The sequence below is a fragment of the Alligator mississippiensis genome, chromosome 3 (genome assembly GCF_030867095.1).
Source record: "Alligator mississippiensis isolate rAllMis1 chromosome 3, rAllMis1, whole genome shotgun sequence".
Lineage (NCBI taxonomy): Eukaryota > Metazoa > Chordata > Crocodylia > Alligatoridae > Alligator > Alligator mississippiensis.
Genome location: NC_081826.1, coordinates 13,109,553 through 13,127,755, shown reverse-complemented (window position 1 = coordinate 13,127,755; position 18,203 = coordinate 13,109,553). Strand labels below are relative to the sequence as shown.

Genomic DNA, 18,203 nt, shown 5'->3' with positions numbered 1-18,203 from the left:
TAAATTTTTGACGGGGTCCAAGGGCCAGATAGAACAGCTCTGAGGGCCATATTTTGCCCACCCCTGCTGTATATGATAGATCTAGTGTGCTTAGGATGAAAGCTGATGGCATGAGAGTAGCTGTGGTGGTTGGTAGGCAGAGATGATCCCAGCAGAGTGTGGGGCCTGGGGCAAAGCAGCCTGTGCAGGGTCCCCATCCCACAGCACACTTATGCCAGGGAGTGAAAGCCCCGGCACATCAGACGCAGTGGTACAGGTGGCAGCAGAGCTTCTGGCCAGAACAGGCAAAGACTGCCCAACCTGCCGGGTGGGCAGGAGGGATCCGCTTCAAAATCAGCAGCCACAGCCTCCCCACCCAGCTCTGTGGGCCCCCACAAAGCATGGGGCCTGGGGCATTTGTCCTGATTCGCCCCACTTAGGGACAGCCCTGTTGGTAGGTTTCTAGTGCAGTACTGTGGCTATTGCAAACCCTCACTGTAATATCTAGGAAATGAATCAGCTGCATAGAGTATTCCAGAATGTTTGATGGAGGACTGAAAGTTACTAATAGCTTGGTGAGATTTCTCTAGAGATGCCTTCTCATGTGTCCATATAATGAAGACATCATCAAGGTATTTGAGGTATTCCAGAGGGATGAGAGGGCAACTATGGAGGAAGCATTTGTTGGCTATTTTGTATGTGGTTACACATGCATTATACAGTTGGAGTAACCAGGCCCTTGAGATTGGTCCAAAGTGTCTTATTTGTTCTGTGCAAATATTGTCAAGACCTGTGGCTTTGTTTTAAGAGCGCTTATTTTGATTGTTAATTTGGGCATTGTAAAATGTGTCCCAAATTGATAAACCTCCTGGTCTTCTTTTCCCTTGATTCAAACCTTGGATTATTTACTTGCTGCCCTGCCATTTTCAGTTAGTTGATGCGTGACCTTGTTTGTCGTGATATTGTAATGCTAGTCTTTCTGTTTTGTGTAGTTGGAGAGTTTCTGGATGGTTGTCCATCCTTTTTTCCTATTATGTGTCATATCCACATTCTCAGTGAGGTTCTACCACGACTTCTTTTTTTCCTCCAAGGTGTCTGAGAAAATTCTTCTGGATATTTGCATCTCTAGGTGAACAAATATCCTCAAAAACCTGGCCATTATATCATGCAATACTGAGTGGGCCAGTGCTTAAATAGCTTTAAACAGGGGTGGCCAACCTGAGTGTATGTGTTGTATGCACTAGACCAGGGAAGGGACAGGCAGCACAGCGGCAGGTAGGACAGGAAGAAGAAAGCAGAGCATCAAATCAAGCAGGGGGCACAGGGCAATGAGCAGAAAGCCGAGCAGCAGATTGGGTAAGAAAAAGGGTTCAGAGTGGCACTCAGCGAGACTGCAGGGCTAATTTGTGGTACACCGGCTAAAAAAGTTGGCTCCCACTGTTTTTAAACATCTGGGCCTCATTCACTTTTGAAAATGGAACTTAGGATCTTTAATCATTTAGGTACTTGAAACTTTTACCCTTTATATGTAGAGATTGCACAGAACTGAACGACCCTCTGTTTCGTGCTCCAGTGTGTAACACCAGAGAACATATTATGAATTGTAAGCCAAGTAAGTTTGAATTTTTCAGGTTGCTGGTAATGAATGCTGGTGATATGAGTCTGTTCATATTTTCATATCATCATGAAAATGATAATTTTTTATTTTGCTCAACTAAATGATTGGATTACTATTTACGTACTTTTAGCTCATTATGTTTTTATACCAATTGCAATCTAATATGATAATTATTGTCAATTATAATTAAAAAGCAACTACTATCTTATCATCACCATCTCACTTGACATTAACATTATATATATCAATTATAGCTACTCATTCCAATTTAGGAGGAACACTCCTAAAATTTTATATTATTTTGTCCTATAATTTACTACGGGAATGCATCCAGAAATATTGTTGGATTTTTTCTCCTCATAATTTCTCTGTGATTATCTTTCCTTGTGATCTTGATTTTTGTAGTGTGGTCCTTTGTCTGTTGTGAACCAGACAGAGACCACGGGGGATAACTACTGATGGTAACTGCTTAAGTCACGATTGAATTAGATCACATTTGAAGTAGTGATGTAGATCCACTGCCAGTAGTTGAGATATCAAAATGTCAACATCAATAAATCGTGCAATGCAGTTCAGTTCAGTACATATTCTCTTTAAGGATGCTAGGGTATTTTCTAGCAGATTTGATATATCTCAAATCACTTCCCAGAGAGCGGAAATCAAGCTTGTGCAATTTGGATCTGATTCTGTTGAACTCCCTTGGCCTTCATTGATTTTAGAGGTCTGTAGATCACAGCCTTAGCCTGCAAAAAGCCAATACACAGCTTACATCTTTAAAATAGGCCTCACATGGGACTTATGTAGCACATAGGCATCCTTCTGGCCCTCTGCCTGGGAATTAATTTCACCTGAATTTAGGATTTCTTAAGGCGATATCTTTTATTGGACCAACTGCAGAGTTGGGATAGAGTTAGACAACCTTTTGAATAAAGAAGAATGTCCTGCATATGAATGCTTGTCTAACTCTATCCCAACCAGATATCACCCTAAGAAATCCTTGCCTCTCGCATAATTCCTGGACCATCATGGCTACAATATCATTCTAGCACTACCTGAATTTAGTACATCAATTTACCCTTATTATTACTGTTTAGAGAATTTTGCAAATCAGAAAGTTCACAACTAAACACAATAGGTAAGTGACCTGTATCATCAAAACTGTTTTTTCTACTTTATTTTGACAACAATGCATCTACAGTGGTATACCTTATGTTTAGATGTGCTAGTTATGCAAAGGTTATTCAGAATTATACTTAGTATATTGTACCTAAATCAGAATGTTTTTGAAACAGAGATGAAAAATTCTTAGAAAGAGATCTCATATCAATTTCCTGGCTGTTAAATATGTGTTCAAAGGTGGCAAGAAGCAGGTACTCTGTGGGGTTTCTAAAGCATGCAGATCACTGAAGAGCAAATTGGCAAGGTTCTGCTACAGCGGTCTGTTTAACTAAACTTGCATCCATGCCACATGTCACATCACAACAATTTATTCTAATATAATAAAAGTCATACTGCTTCCTTCTGTGTCCATAACACTCCAGGACAACTGCGTATGTGCAGCACGAAGCCTTAGGACAGACAGACAGACAGGCGGAGGCGGGGGTGGCATTCCAGGTGGGCGGGGCCAGGCTGTGCTCCCCACTGTGGGGACTGGCCGTGCGGGGCGTGGCTTGCCACCACAAAGGGTATGGCTTACGACAGGGGAATGTGGTACACAGCCGTGCAGAGGGGGTTGGCGCACCATGGCAGGGAGCCATGAAGGGAGTGGGCAGGGGGTTGCAGGTAGCACCTGCCAAATGCAGCACATGGCTACGGGCCAGGGTGCACCCTGCTGCCCATTTTCCAAGTGGCACCCTGCAGCCACACACCACACCTCCCCCTCTGCACTGAGAGCACGGGAGGGATGTGGCGCATGGCTGCAATATGCCACATGGGGAGTATGTATGAGGGGTGCACCCTGCCCTGCGGCCACATCCCCCTGCCTGCTCCCCTTGGGGCTGCCTGTGGCTGTGCACCCTCCTCCCCTGCACCACACTCCCTCTGCAGCACACACCCGGAGGGTGCTCCCTGCGTAGCGGGGGAATGGTGCGCAGCTGCAGGGTGCAATGGAGGAAGCAGGCATGAGGGGCGTGCCCTGCCTCGCATGACCCTTCTCTGCGTGGCACCCTGCCGCCATGCACCCTGCTTCCCCTGTGCACCCAACTGTCTGCAGCCAGTAGGTGTTCCCCATTGTGTGGCTGGCTGTGTGTGTGTGTGTGTGGCCTGTTGCTGGGTGGTTGTGGCATGTGGCTGGGTGTGGGTGTGGTGTGTGGGTGGGTGTGGGTGTGGCATGTGGGTGGGTGGGTGTGCCATGTGGCACGGTGGGCGGGTGCATGTGTTTGTGTGTGTGCATGTCTGTGTGTGGCTGGGTGGGTGAGTCATGTGTCACTGCAGGGGGTGTGTGGCATGTGGCATGTGGGTGGGTGGGTGTGGCATGTGGGTGGGTGGGTGTGCCATGTGGCACGGTGGGCGGGTGCATGTGTTTGTGTGTGTGCATGTCTGTGTGTGGCTGGGCGGGTGAGTCATGTGTCACTGCAGGGGGTGTGTGGCATGTGGCATGTGGGTGGGTGGGTTTGTGTGGCATCTGGCTGGGGGTGTGTGTGTGTGTGTGTGTTTGGCATGTGGCTGGTTGCGAGTGGGGGAGGAGGGTAGTTGGATGGGTGTGTGGCTTGGTATGTGTGGCTGAGTGGGTGTAGGGGGGCAAGGGACCAGACACAGAGTTGGGGGGGGGGGGGGTCTTGCACACAGCCAGATGCAGAGCGGTGGCAGTTCAAGGCAGTGGGTGGTGGTGCTCCATCCCCACTGCCCACCTGTCATTCTTGATGGGCACTTTGCTTGTATATACATAAAAATTAGGGTTGTGCGAAGATTCACCAGCTGTTTTGTTTTGACTCTGTTTTGACTCATTTTGAGCTTGAAACAGCAAAATTTAAATTAAACAAAGGGCTTTGAAACAGCCTTGAAACAATACGAGGCCATTTGAAATGTTGCAAAAGTTTTGAAAAGTTTTGAATTTCAAAGCAGCCAGCCAGGTGGGAGGAGGGGCGGGGGGGCGGGCAGGGGAGAGCCAGGGCTGCGCTCCAAGCGGCTCTGCAGCCCCATGTAGCTCATCCCAGCGGGGAGAGCAGCCCTGGCTCTCCCTGCCTCCCACCACTGAGCTAGGCTCCGGGGGATTGGCGGAGCCAATCAGAGTACAGTGCGAGCTCTACCTGCCTCCCACCACCAGGCCGCTCTCCAATCAGCTCCACCAGTCCCTTGCAGCTCAGCCCAGTGGTGGTCGGCAGGCAGAGCCATCACTGTGCTCCACCTCCCACCACCAGGCTGAGTTTCATGGGGCTGCGAGCCGCTGGGAGCTGAGCCCGGTGGAGGAAGGTGGGCTGATTGGAGTGCAGCACCAGCTCTGCCCACCTCCCCTGCCAGGCTGCACTCCGATCGGCTCCTCCAGCCCCATGGCACTCAGCCCAGTGATGGGAGGCAGGCAAAGCTGGTGCTGCAGTCTGCTTCCCACCACTGGGTTGAATTGTACCGGATTGCAAGCTGCTGGGAGCTGAGCCCGGTGGCCCAGCACTCTGCTCCGCTTCCCCCCACTGGACTCCATTCCCCAGGGATGCAAGTCCACTGGAGGGCAAGGAAAATAGTTTGGGGGCTGCAACACATGACCTCTGAGGAGAGGCTGAAGGAACTGGTCTGATTTAGTCTGGAGAAGGGAAGACTGAGAGAGGTTTTGATAGCAACCTTAAACTCCCTACAGGGTGGTTCAAAAGAGGATGGAGCTAGACTCTTCTCAGTAGCGACAGATGACAGAGCAAGAAGCAATGGTCTCAAGTTGCAGCAAGGGAAGTTCAGGTTAGCTACTGGAAAAAAACTCTCTCACTAGAAGGGTAGTAAAACACTGGAACAGGCTATGAAGAGGGGATGTGGAATCTCTATCCTTGGAGGTTTTTAAGGCTCAGCTAGAGAAAGCCTTAGATGGGATGATGTAGTTGGGGATGGTCCTGCTTTGAGCAGGGGGCTGGACTAGATGTGACCTCCTGAGGTCCCTTCCAGCCCTCGTTTTTTATGATTCAGTGATTCTATGTAGTGACAAGCCATGGGACCCTGCAACAAACTTGGAGTGTTAATCAGGCATTAGGGCATGGGAACCCACAGTAGCCAGTAGGAAAAGAGCCTTATGGCTGCCCAGGCTTTTAGGCATGGCAAGAGGTCTTTGTCCCTCTATGAAGCACCACAGCTTGGCTTTCAACCTGAAATTAAAATGTGTGCATTGGCAAGGCAGATGAACTAAAAACAAAGTTAAATTTTGTTTTTTAAGTTACATGTTGGTTGGGGGGTCTGACTCAGAACTTTTTGTTCTTCTGAAGGGCTTTAACCTCAGGATTTTTCATTTCTTTAGGCCAGCAGTACTGTTTACTTCAGAAAAGCTCTGCAGCTAGAAGGGCTATGGAAGCCACTGGCCATGAGGGAGGCAATTAAAAATGGAGGCAACTTCAAGAACCAGAGTGTTCTCCTGCTGAACATGACTGACAGGCCTGGTTCTGCCCAGAGCTGCAAGCAGGCTGTAGTATCCATGTTAACAAGCCTGTAAATAGTGCCACAAAGTAAGAGAGGCAACTTTAAAGAAAGGGGGAAAGAAAGCAGTGTGGGCAGGCAGGGAGTGGATATGAAATGCCAAGTGGTCGGCCAGTTGACTGCAAAATCGTTAGTGGACTAAAAGCAAAACTTAGTGGGCATGTCTACACAAGATGCTTACTGTGCAATAGCCTAATAATACTGTGCAGTAGCATACTGGCCAAAAGCCATGTTAAAAAGATTCGATTCTGATTTGGAGAATCACCGATTCGGCCATAGTCACAGGTTTAAATGTTTTTTCTACATACCTCAAGGTACCAGGTGCAGCTTGTGAATGCTGAGATGTTGGGGCAGATGGAGCATCCCACAGGAGCATAGGGGAGCCCCCTGTGTGCTTGGTGGCAGACCCAAAAGTGGACCAGAAGTACTTCCGGTCCACTTCCATGTCCGCTGCCAAGCACGCGGGGGAAACCCCCCATGCTCCCCTGGCTTGGCAATCAGCCGTGGGGGGAACCTGGGTAACCCCCCAGACCCAGGAGGCACCAGTTGCCGAGCCAGGGGGTGGGGGTGGGATCCCCCACGCACTCCACGACAGACCCAGAAGTGGACTGGAAGTGCTTCTGGTCTACTTCCGAGTTTGCCGCTCAGCGCACTGGGGACCCCCCGCCCCCCCCGCGCTCCTGTGGGATGCTCCATCCACCCCATCATCTCTGCATTAACAAGCCACCTGGTACCTTGAGATGTGTAGAAAGAACATGTGTGCATAGAGCTGTGTCTATGTCTGAATCATTGAATCTCTCTGAATCGAATCGGAGGCTTCTTATTCATTTCAGATTTGGAGATTTGGCCACCAAATCGGGCTAAATCTCCTCTAAATTGAATCAGTGACTGAAGCTTCACACAGTCCTACTGCACAGTGTTATTAGGCTACTGCACAGTAACCATCACAAGAAAACCGTGCACCAGCACTACTGCACAGTAAAGGTAGTTACTGTGCGTTCAGTTAGTACTTCATTAAGGAAGTACTAAACTAGATGTGCAGTAACTACAGCATGTTAATAAACATGTAGACATGCCCAGTTTCCAAAATAATGTCCTTGCCTTCTGTTAGCCTAGGTCTATTTTTAATCCATCTATAAAGCATTAGAGAAGATATGCAAGATAGAACTCGCTTCTTGAGCTGGCTTAGCAGCTCTTCAGCAGAATAATTTCTTAGGAGCTGTAAGTATTACCTCAAACTTAAACCTGTAAATCTTATTTGCTTCAGTAGGCCACTTCAGTCACTTATAATATTCTCTATAAACAGAGAAAGTTTACTTTGTACATTAAGCTGAGGCACCTAATATAATTTGTTTGGTTTATTATTAAGGGGAAGCAGTGTTCTGTGTTTTACTCGCTTTCTGTTTACATGCTGGTTTTTCATTGTGAGCAGATTAGCGTAGAGAAGAGATTAACAAGCAAAGCTCTCTTTTAGGCCTGAGTGTAAAAACACTCCGAGGTAGTTAACTGCCTGCTTTCGTGACTAGGCAGAGACGATTGTCACCTACCAAGATCGTTTGACATCTGTAGAATAGCATCCCTTATTCATTGTCACTGTATAGTGTTAACCAAGTATGTGTGTGCTTTGTTGCCATTTCTGTGCATTTAAATATGTCTGACAGATGCACTTCTCTTAGGAAATGACAGCGGTAAGCCCAACAATTTGTACATAGAGCTACTGTCATATTGTTGTTATCCCCTCTTCCAGCCTTCTCACCTGCATATTTTGCCTGACTATATAATTTAATTGTAAGCTGTTTAGAGCAAGGATTGCCTCTTAATATATGGCTTAACAGTGCCTACCACAACTGAGTCCTGATTCTCTCAATGCTATCATAATACAATTAATAGCAACAACATTTAGGTCCCTTCTTGACCCAGGCTTTGCATGTTACTGACTCGACTCCACCTCTGCTGAAATCCTTGTTCATCTCTTCAGCTGCCCTGACCTCCTTAATTTCCAGATATCCACAATCCAGCCAGAGAGAGTTCAGCCACCCACCTCCTCACTTATACTGAATTTCACCATCAACCCCATTCTCCAACAACGCGACTGTCTCCCAAGCCCTTTTCACAATCTGATTTATACATGCCTTACTTCCTGTTCTAAACACTTCATGGATTTGTCCCATTTTATCCCAAGAAACTTGCCTAACTCTCTATAAACAGGGATTTCCCAGGCACTGCTTCGCTAGCAGGGAAATTCAGGGTTCTCCTATTTGCAAAAGAGTATCATGATTCTTGGTTCAGGCTAATACTGCTCCTGGGAGCAGTAGGGGCCCGATCCCTCAGGATCATGGAATCATAGGAAATTAGGGTGGGAAGGGACCTCAGGAGGTCATCTAGGCCAAACCCCTTAAAGGATGACCGGGGATAATGGGTGACGTCTGTTTTACCCAATGAAGCAGATCTTCCTGGCGCATCTGATCCATTTGATTTGATGGCATATGTTTCTACATCATGTTCTCTAACCTTACTTGGGTCTCAGTAGTCTTACCACATGATAAAGCAGTTGTCCTGGGAGGAAGCCAGTCTGTTGGTTAGAGCTACTTGGTTTCAGTGGTAGGGACCTTAAATCAATGATGCCCTATTGTTAGTTCTTTGCCACCAGCCTTTGAAATTCCGGTCCACCATGAAGACAAAAGAACAACAGAGTAAGTAAGGAACCACACAGACATCCAAAATGGAGTTTGCATCAGACAGTCACATGTCAAGTGCTTCAGCATCAAACAGAATTCACAAGCAACAAAGTCCCCACATCAAAAGTCCCCACATCACCACAGAGGGAACTTACCCTGATCTGCAAGACCGGAAATTGTTATGTTTGTTTCCTCAACAGTCATTTCAACCCATCTGTAATATAAGGAAGTGGTTTTGAGTTATCCTGGCTCTGAAAGTTATTGCAGCTTGATGGAACTTCAAGAGATGGGGCATGCCCCTGCTGCTATGTCTGCTTCTGCAAGCAAACTGAGTTACTTACCATAACACAACTGTGGATTTTTTTGCTCAAAGAAAGGATGTTTCCAGGTAAGCATGGACACACTTTCCCTAAATCTGGGCTTGCAAACTGTGCATGTTCTAATGTGTTCCAGGGTGTTGGTAGTAGCCGTGTTGGTCTACGGACATAGGCAGACAAAGAACCTTGTTGTTTCCAGGCACTCAGAACTACAGAACTGACTTCTAAAAACTTTAAAAACTGAACAGGAATTTCAGAACAAGAAATCATCCACAGACTGGATTGGGTTAAGTATGATTTAAACAAGGACGATAGATTCATATCCCTTTATGTGGACTAGATTTTTGACTCCTTTGTTCCCATGGGTTTAACTGCCTATTTGTTTGCCTCTCCCAGCACTGACCCTCACTCCCCCTTCTCCCCCCCCCCACTCACCCTCTCTCATCTTTTGTATTCTAATTTCTATCTCTTTCTTGTACTGTGCTTTCTGCTCAGCCTTTCACAGCTTCTGAAGAAGCAAGCTTCAGTTCACAAAAGCTGGTGCTATATATATCTACTTTGGCTGGTCTATAAAGTGCAAATCTATCCTGCCTTCTGCATAATTGACTCCTAGTGTGTTGGAGACTCCTCAGATCCAATTGTCTGATGACACAAAATTCAGCTGAAACACCCATCTAGGACAGGCAGCTGCTCCCTGAATGTTTCCAAAAGGAGGGAGTGGCCATTGCTACAAAAAGTATCAAAAACTGTTATAAATGGATCCCTTATCAGTATACGTCTTTGCCCTCCTCCCTGCTTCTAAATTGGCCACAATACACAATGATCAGTGTCATAAAACCATGAATGTGAATTGTGTACCCAATAGTTATGACTGCCTTCCTACCAGTACAGTGATCAGATGATGTTGGTGGCCTAAGGATCCTGCAAGCCTTTATTGAGCATTTCAAGAAGTCATGCACTGTTTTACTCTGATGTCATGAAAAGGGACAAAATGTGGCAAATGCAAGGTGAAATGGGCAAAACCCCATTTAAACAATAATTCAGAGTTACTCCAATGTACTGTATAATTAGAGCTCAAGCTTGTGAAATACAGAATGTTCTTATCTCGCACTGACTTTGCTTTGAAGGATGTTTCGCTATTTTTTCCCCATGACTCACTCTGCCTGTATTGTATATGGGGTGCCTCTGTTTCAGGCACCTGAAATGAAAAGATGGTCTCTGCTCCAAACAATTTTCAGTCTAAGTTTCATATAACAATTGCATGTCATAACTTCACAGAGTGCTTGTATGAACATTGTTCTTTTTGACGTTCATTACATTGTTCTTCCTTCCTGCACTGTAATACATACTGTCGCGGAGAAAATTAAAAGTAGAGATGCTATACAGTTACATAGGAACATCAAAAATAGAGAGAAGGGTTGGGTTTTTGGGGTTTTTTTTTTTTTTTGAATAGTAGGACTATAATTAAGCCATCAACACATCTCAGAGAAATAAAACTGAGCCTTTTAATTAGCTTCTTGAATGAGAATAAATGCTTCATTATTCTTAACCATATCAAGCTGAGAACATTATTAAAGTCTGAAGGAATAATGAACAACATGACAGAAAACACATTAGAGCACATGCAGGAATGTGTGCGCCTATTAGGCATTCCACATAAATATGCCCATCACTGCTATCTAGGAGGAAACGAATAAAGGAAAGAAACAGAGAGCATGAAAAAAAAAGGAACAGTGGAGACAAGATTCTTGCTGGCTTGCGTGCAGTGAAAAAACAAGTCCTAAAGAAGTGTACCAGCAGTGTGAAACACAACAGCAAGCTTTGGCATTCATTTTTGATAAACACCCAAGAGTTCAGACACTTTAGCCAAAACTTATCTAAACTGTATGCATTTCTTGGTCTGATTCTCTTCTCAGTGAATTTTCTTTAACCTCAGTGTCTGCTTAGTAGGGCTGTGCGAAACTGCACTGTTCTGTTCTGACTTCAGTTTTGAGGTCTGGACAGAACAGTGTTTTGTATCAAATTTCATTTCGAGTAGAAACAGCCTCACCATTTCGCTTTGTCGAAACAGTAAAGTTATTTTGACGCTGTTTTGACGTTTCACCCGACCATTGTGCCGGGGAAAGGAATTCAGCCCAGCTGGGCTGAGTTTCCCCAGCCGGATGGTGGGGCTAGGGTTGGGAACTCAGCCCAGCTGGGCTGAGTGCCCATCCCCCATGCTAGATCAGGCTGGGGATGGGCTGACTTCCCATCCCCATCCTGATCTAGTGCAGGGGATGGAAACTCAGACCAGCTGGGCTGGTTTCCTTTCCCAAGCTCGATCCTAGCACCAGGGATGGGAAGTCAGTCTAACTGGGCTGACTTCCTGTCCTCTGCCCAATCTAGCACCGGGGAGGGGAAGTCAGCCCAGCTGGACTGACTTCCCATCCCCAGCACTACGGTCAAAATGTTTCGACTTTCGAAACGTTTCAGCTAGCCATTTCAATTTTGCTGTTTTGACCTTGAAATGAGTCAAAACAGTGTTGAAATGAAACACGGTGAAATTGCATGCAGCCCTTCTGCTTAGGATTCCAGATTTTGCCTCCCAGGGGTATTTATTTGGAAAATCATTCTTCTCCAAAAGTATAAGAATTGAAGGAGCTTTGCAGTGATTACTCACCTCCCCCCAGCCACCCCAGATCTGAAGGAAGGATGAACCAGCCTTTTATATTGATTAGGTTGTTTTTTCTTAGTTTGCTATAAAGAGGAAACATCATTCAGAGTCTTTAAAAATACTGGTGTTTACTGCCTAGGTGTATAACTAAACACTGGAGATGTATGGGTCATCACACTCTGTGAACAAAACTGGTACTGTGCACTCACACCCCCAAATGAGCAAGGCCTCCATAAGTGCTTAATCATAAGCACATGCATCAATCCATTCCTATTCAGCAAAGCCTTAAAATGCATGCTGAAATCTCATTGGCTCCAATGCAAGTTAAACATGGGCTTTGCTGAATCAAAGCTTCAGGGTCAAATCCAGATCCCAATGTCCTTTTTTAAATACTTAGGCCATGTCCTGGACATAAGACAAGGGACAAAAGAATTTCTCACTGCCTTCCTGGCCATGAAGGAGCTGCTCTGAAGAGGCTACTTCATGTCAGTGGTTGGCCCATTGCATGGTTCCTGTAATGGGAAACCCCCGGCCCCATCGTGTAGAGCTGAGAAAAGAAAAGGGTGGAATGTTACCTTTAAGGCAGGGTTTCTTCAGCCAGAAGGAGCAGGTCTTGGGAATGCATAAACTCAGCTCTGGGGAAGAGCTAGGCAGGCAGCGCCTGATGGTGCTGGAGAGAGGAGTTCCCTGCTACAAGCTGCAGAAGCTGGACTTGAGAATTTGAACCATGAGTCAGATCAGGGGGCTGGAGCTGGGATAACCCCAGTAGGACTGAAACATCTGGGGAGGGCCAGGGGGCAGACACCCCAGAAGAATTCCAGTGTGATTGTGTCATGATTTTTGCAAAGTGGATTCCTGGCTGTAGAAGCCCACACCATGAGACACGGGACAGCTGGATGGGGAGCTGGGAGACTGCTGAGAGTACCCTGAGTGAGTATGTGGTGTGGTTATTGCTTGCAGAGTAGTTTGGGTTAGCAAGCTCTGGACACAGAAGAAGGAGCACCAACCCTGGGAAACCAAGTAGCACACTGAAGTGGCACAGTCCCTGGGAACTGCTGATTGGGCCAAAGACTTGGTGGTAACTGATGAGTCAGAGGAACTGGTAAGCCTTGAAGGCCAGTGCAGTGTTCACAAAGAGAAAGCACCATATGGGCTAGAGAAGGGGTTGTTCTGGGATGTGAACCTTTAGAGAAGCACCTAAGATCGTCCTCCAGCAGAACTGAAGGCCTGCTCCTTAACTAGCATTAACAACACAGGTAGGGCAGGAAAGAGACTATTAGGCATTCAGGACATCAAGTAAGCAGACAAAGGCCAATAGCAGGGTGTGCTGGACCATATCAAACATCTGGACCAACTACTGTCTTCTCTCTAAAGAGGTCCTCTCTCCCTGTTCCCAGCTGCCTGCCTCTGCCTGTTAACCTGCAGCATGTTTTTGCATGGTACATGTGCATCTGGTACCACACTCCACACCCATGCAGACCCACCTCAGCACCAAGGACCATCACCAGTACAACCACCTGGAAAATGTCTGCAGTTCCAGAGAAAGACATGAGCTTGTTCATGGGCTTCAGATTGGGCACCAGAAATTTTATTAAGCTACAATTTCTGCTCCAAAATCTTGGTAAGCAAATTGCATGGGATATTCCCTACCACATTACCTTTGATCCCTTTAAAATATCAAATAGTAAATGCTATACCCAAAGTAGTTATGTCAGCATTCAACTGTATCAGCTTGATTTTTATCCTTTGCTTCAATGCACAATTTCTCCTACTTGTATTTTCTTTGCAAGAATTTGCAATGACATATATTTAAAAAGCAGCAATTTTAATGAATGCTTTGTAAGGTTCAAGTGATTTCTGAAAAAGTGAGCTTCATTCCTAATTAAGGTAATGAGATAGAACAGCTAATGCATCAAATTTCATGCATTTGAGCCCAAAGGGGATTGAGAGATAAGCTCTCGAAACAAAGATGTGATTCATTATCTGAAGCAGAAAATGGAAATAATCACATTCATGGAAATGAATTGTGAAGAAGATATTATGCTGGAAAACAAATAACCTGGACTGAAGAGGAAGAAATGCACCTGTAATTAGCAAAGGGGTGGAGCTGGAGCCTGGAATAATTTTGCATGGTTTTATTTATTACCCTCTGGTAATTTCTATCCCAAAACTTAATATGTAAGAAGAAAAGAGACTATCTAGCAGCTCTAATTAAAGTGAATCAAAACCCAAAACTGTTGCCAGTTTAATATTGCTTGATGTTTTGTTTCCCTGAACTATTCTGTGTCTGACTTACTTTCTCCTCACTGGATGTATCTATACATTCAAGTAATGTGAAGTAATAAACTCTGGAGCTGTTTAAGTCAGAGTCAACTGCTCCCAGGCACAGTGTCTGCATGTGCACCTGGGACAGCAGCACTTTGAGCCAGGGTGAGGCAGCCATGGGCTGATAGCAGGCTCAGGAGGTCAGCCCTGGGCTCTGGGTGGTGGTGTAGGGGCTGGCTGGGGCATGAGGGGGCAGAACCTGTGCAGCAGTCCCCACACTTCAGCACCCTCATGCCCCAGCCAGCCCCTGTTACCATGTACACATGCATGTCATTTCATGTAATTGCTCTGCTGTAAGATAGAACTGTCCCTGGAGCAAATTAATTTACTACACCCTAATACTGGCACACATGCAGACAGTGATACTTTACTGCAGAGCTAATTAGGCAACACTGCAATAAAGTGCATTTGTAGATGCACCCACTGGGCATGTCTACATGTGCCGATTTGAAGTGCATTAGCCATTTTTAACGTGCATTAAGGGTGCAGGTCTACATGTATGCACCCTTAAAGTGCATTACAAATGGGAATTTTAGGCTAATCATGCTTAAATTTGATACTCAAATTTAGGTGCGATTACTTAAGGCACACTTATAGACACCTTAAGGTGCCTTAATGCTGTCTGTGTTGACTAAGCAGGCCAAAGCCGAGCCTATAGGGCCCCACACTGCCACTAGGCACTGCCAAGAAGATCTGGTGGGTGCTGTTCTCCAAAACACAGGTGCTGGAGCTGGAGTGGCAGTTCCAGCAGCGGTGGTACCTGTTGGTGTGTTGACTAACTTGAGACTGAGCCGGCAGAGGGGGCAGGAGGCATGAGGGCTCCTGTCAAAGCACAAGGGAAAGCCCCCCACCCATGACTCCCTGCAGGGGAAGGGGGCAGTGCAGCACAGGCAGGGCCTTTGCTATTGTCTCCCTCATGCCTCTCCCTTGGGGCTGGTTTGCTAGCCAGGCAATGCAGCCCTGCAGAGGAAGGACATCTCACTGGGATTCAGGCTACCTTAGAAGCCCACACTGAGGCCCCCACCCTGGACAGCAGGTAGGCTGGGACTGCATCTGCCTGCAGTGCCTGGCACAGTTTTCCCTCCTCCACCCACCTCTGTCCCAGGCAAGAACCTACTCTCCCTGCTGGATGCTGCCTCTAGGAGAGGTGGCATGAGCTCCTGATGGCCCTGCTTGGCTCAGTCCCAGCAGGCTGGGCACAACACAGGTTGGGGCTCAGCTCTCTCCTTGGCCCGCCTGATCCACAGCCAAGCCCCCACCCATGTTACACACAGCCTGCCAGGGCTGAGCCGAGCATAGCCCCCAGGCATTTATGCCACTTCTCCCATAAGCAGCGTGCAGCAGGGAAGCCAGGTGTTTGCCCAGGATGGAGGTAGGTGGAGCAGGAAAAGCCATGCCAGAGACTGGGGAAGAAGCAATCCTAGCCCATCCACCATCTGAAGTGGGAGTCCCAGTGTGGGTTTCTAGGGTAGCCTGAATCCCGGGTGGGCAGCAAGGTGTCCTATCTCTGCAGGGCAGCATTGCCCAGTCAACAAACCCAACCTGAGGGAAAGGTGTGGGGAAGCCATTAGCAAAGGCCCTGCCCACGTTGCGTTGCCCCCTTCCCCTGAAGGAAGTCATGGGGGAAGGAGGGGCTTTGCCTTGTGCTTTGACAAGAGCCCTCATGCCACCTGACCCCTCTGCTGACTTAATCAGTCCCAAGTTGATTGGACACTGACAGGTGCCACTGCTGCCAGAACCTCCATCCAGGTCCAGCGTCTGCACCTTGGGGAACAGCACGTGCTGCATCTTCATCTTGGTGCCCGGTGGCAGTGCAGGGCCCCGTGGGCTTGGCTATGGCCTGCTCTCATCCAGTGCTGGTGGAGGCAGGAACACAGGGAGGGGGTTAGAGCGAGGCCCAGGCCTGGGGCTGGACCAATCACATCCAGGAGGACTGGAGGCTCCCACCCTCTCAGCCAGCTCTGGGTTGCACTGCCCAGCTATGCTGCTGAGTGCTTCCAAAGACTGTCCAGGTGCTGCCCAGGGCAAGCTGCAAACATATTCACCCAGTGAGCAATGTTAAGGTGCTTTAAAGCATGCACATGTAGACGCACCTAAATCGCCTTAATGCGCCTTAGGCTAAGATGCATTAAGTTTAGGTGTGTGTAAATTCACATGTAGACATGCCCACTCTGAAGAACCATTTCCCACAACCCTCATAGTAATCAAATTAGGCTCTGCGTACTTGAAATGCCATGTTCTTTCATCTTCTACTACTCAGCAGTGTTATCCAGGTTTTCTCTCTGCAGTTCTCTAATTAATTGTCTATCTGATCTATCAAGATTCATAATTGACATGTTTTTCATGCCCTTCGTTTTCCCTATCCATTGTCAGTGCTTCCTGCATTTCTCTAATTGTAGATTATAGACTCTCAAGGTAGGGACAGTCTGTCTCTTGTGTAAAGCACAAAGAGGAGGCTGAGTACCTTCCTTAGCAGCGCACACAGCATCTACATCCACTGCTTTAGAGGCAATTCAAAACAACAAAACAACTTAAACTGCAGAGACTCGACCCTTCCACAATCTGAAGAATATTCCAAACCATCAGAGTGAAGTTTTGGGATGTCTTTCTTATAGGAGTGACAGAGGTAAAACAACCTCCCTCCCCCCTCCCCCACCCCTGCCAAATGCTTTTAGAATGGAGCTTCATCAGTCTATGAAAGGGATGATATCACGTGGATGCCTGAAATGCTCTCTCTTTTTTATTTCATCTTTGTTGATGACACAATCAGCATGTCATGATTGCTGTTCCACCGTGTCTGTTATGTCTGTAATAGAGAGATGTACTAACTTGTGTTAGTCTGAATTCAAGTAGAAGGCAGGGTAGATTTGCTCTTTATAGCCATATCCCATATCAGCAGTTCTAGTTTCTCCATCTTTTTGCCCATGCTGCCTGTGCTAATCCATAAATTTGACGTCACCCAGACTCTTAGCTGGATTAGGTGCAGACCTTTCACTAAACGTATTCCCTACTTTGGAGTTCCAATTGTCAATATTAGTACATCTTTTCTCCTTGCTGCCCATCCTACTGCCCCCCACCCAATAGTGTTTTATCCATAACTGAATCCTCATTTTCCTGATTTTTTCCTGATTTTCCTGTATATTAGAGCCTTGTTACACATTAATTTTAGGTGGCTTCAGGAGCTCTTAACCCCTGGATTTTCCATACATTAACACCTGAAACTAGTTTTAAGCACACTTCAGGGAGTTGAAAGTTATGTCACTCCAGAGCAGAGCAGGTTTATCTCTGACTTGTGTTACCCAGCTCATGTTCCATTAATGTGTGACCACTCCCCACAGATGAGCCACCCACGTTGCGGTCCTCCAGCATCCCAGAATGCATGCAATGTTCCCACCCTCCTCTTCTGTGTGGACAAACTTTCCAGCCCCTGAACTCTACTGCCTAGGACAGAAGGAGGGGGGGTGGAGTTCTAGCATCAAGCCAAGTCCCCCTCCCACCTCTGACGGTGTGACCTTCCCAGCCCCAGGGGTGCAACTTCATGCAAACAGCCTGCAGAGCACGTGCCAACTAGCCACATCATAGGGCATGGATGGTCATAGGGCAGGATTGGGGCCAGGGCAGCGGTGGGGGGAGAATAAGTTAGGGGCTGAACTAGGGCATTCTTACCGGGGGAGGAGCAGTATCTTCCCCAAAAGCACCTTCCCTCACTGCCCCCACCTTCCAGCCACCCCAGGAAGCACAACTAGCTCTGCTACCCCCCATCCCAGTTTATTACAACATGAGACCTTCTTTAATGTATTTCCTCTTTCTTTCTTTTTATTTATTTTTTTACTTCTCTTTAGTTTATCCTTCAATGGCTGACTTCCTTCATTTCACCACCCTTCCCCCACCCCCATTTCCTTTCCACCTCCCATTTCATTACCCACTCCCCATCCCATTAACTTTCCCCCTCCCAGCTTCATGTTCCTGCCCCCGGACCCTCTGCAATGCACCTCCACCTATAACAGGGATAAAAGCCTTGTAGT

The 18,203-nt window shown here is 46.9% G+C and overlaps 1 long non-coding RNA gene across 1 annotated transcript in view; it reads left to right on the top strand.

The window, feature by feature from the left end:
- The window catches only part of LOC132249214 (uncharacterized), a 47,060-nt gene extending 32,921 nt beyond the window's left edge, over nucleotides 1–14,139 (top strand). The window contains exon 3 of the long non-coding RNA XR_009460611.1: nucleotides 8,856–14,139. This is a non-coding gene — a long non-coding RNA (uncharacterized LOC132249214). The remainder of the gene's footprint in view (nucleotides 1–8,855) is intronic.
- Nucleotides 14,140–18,203: the final 4,064 nt, after the last annotated feature.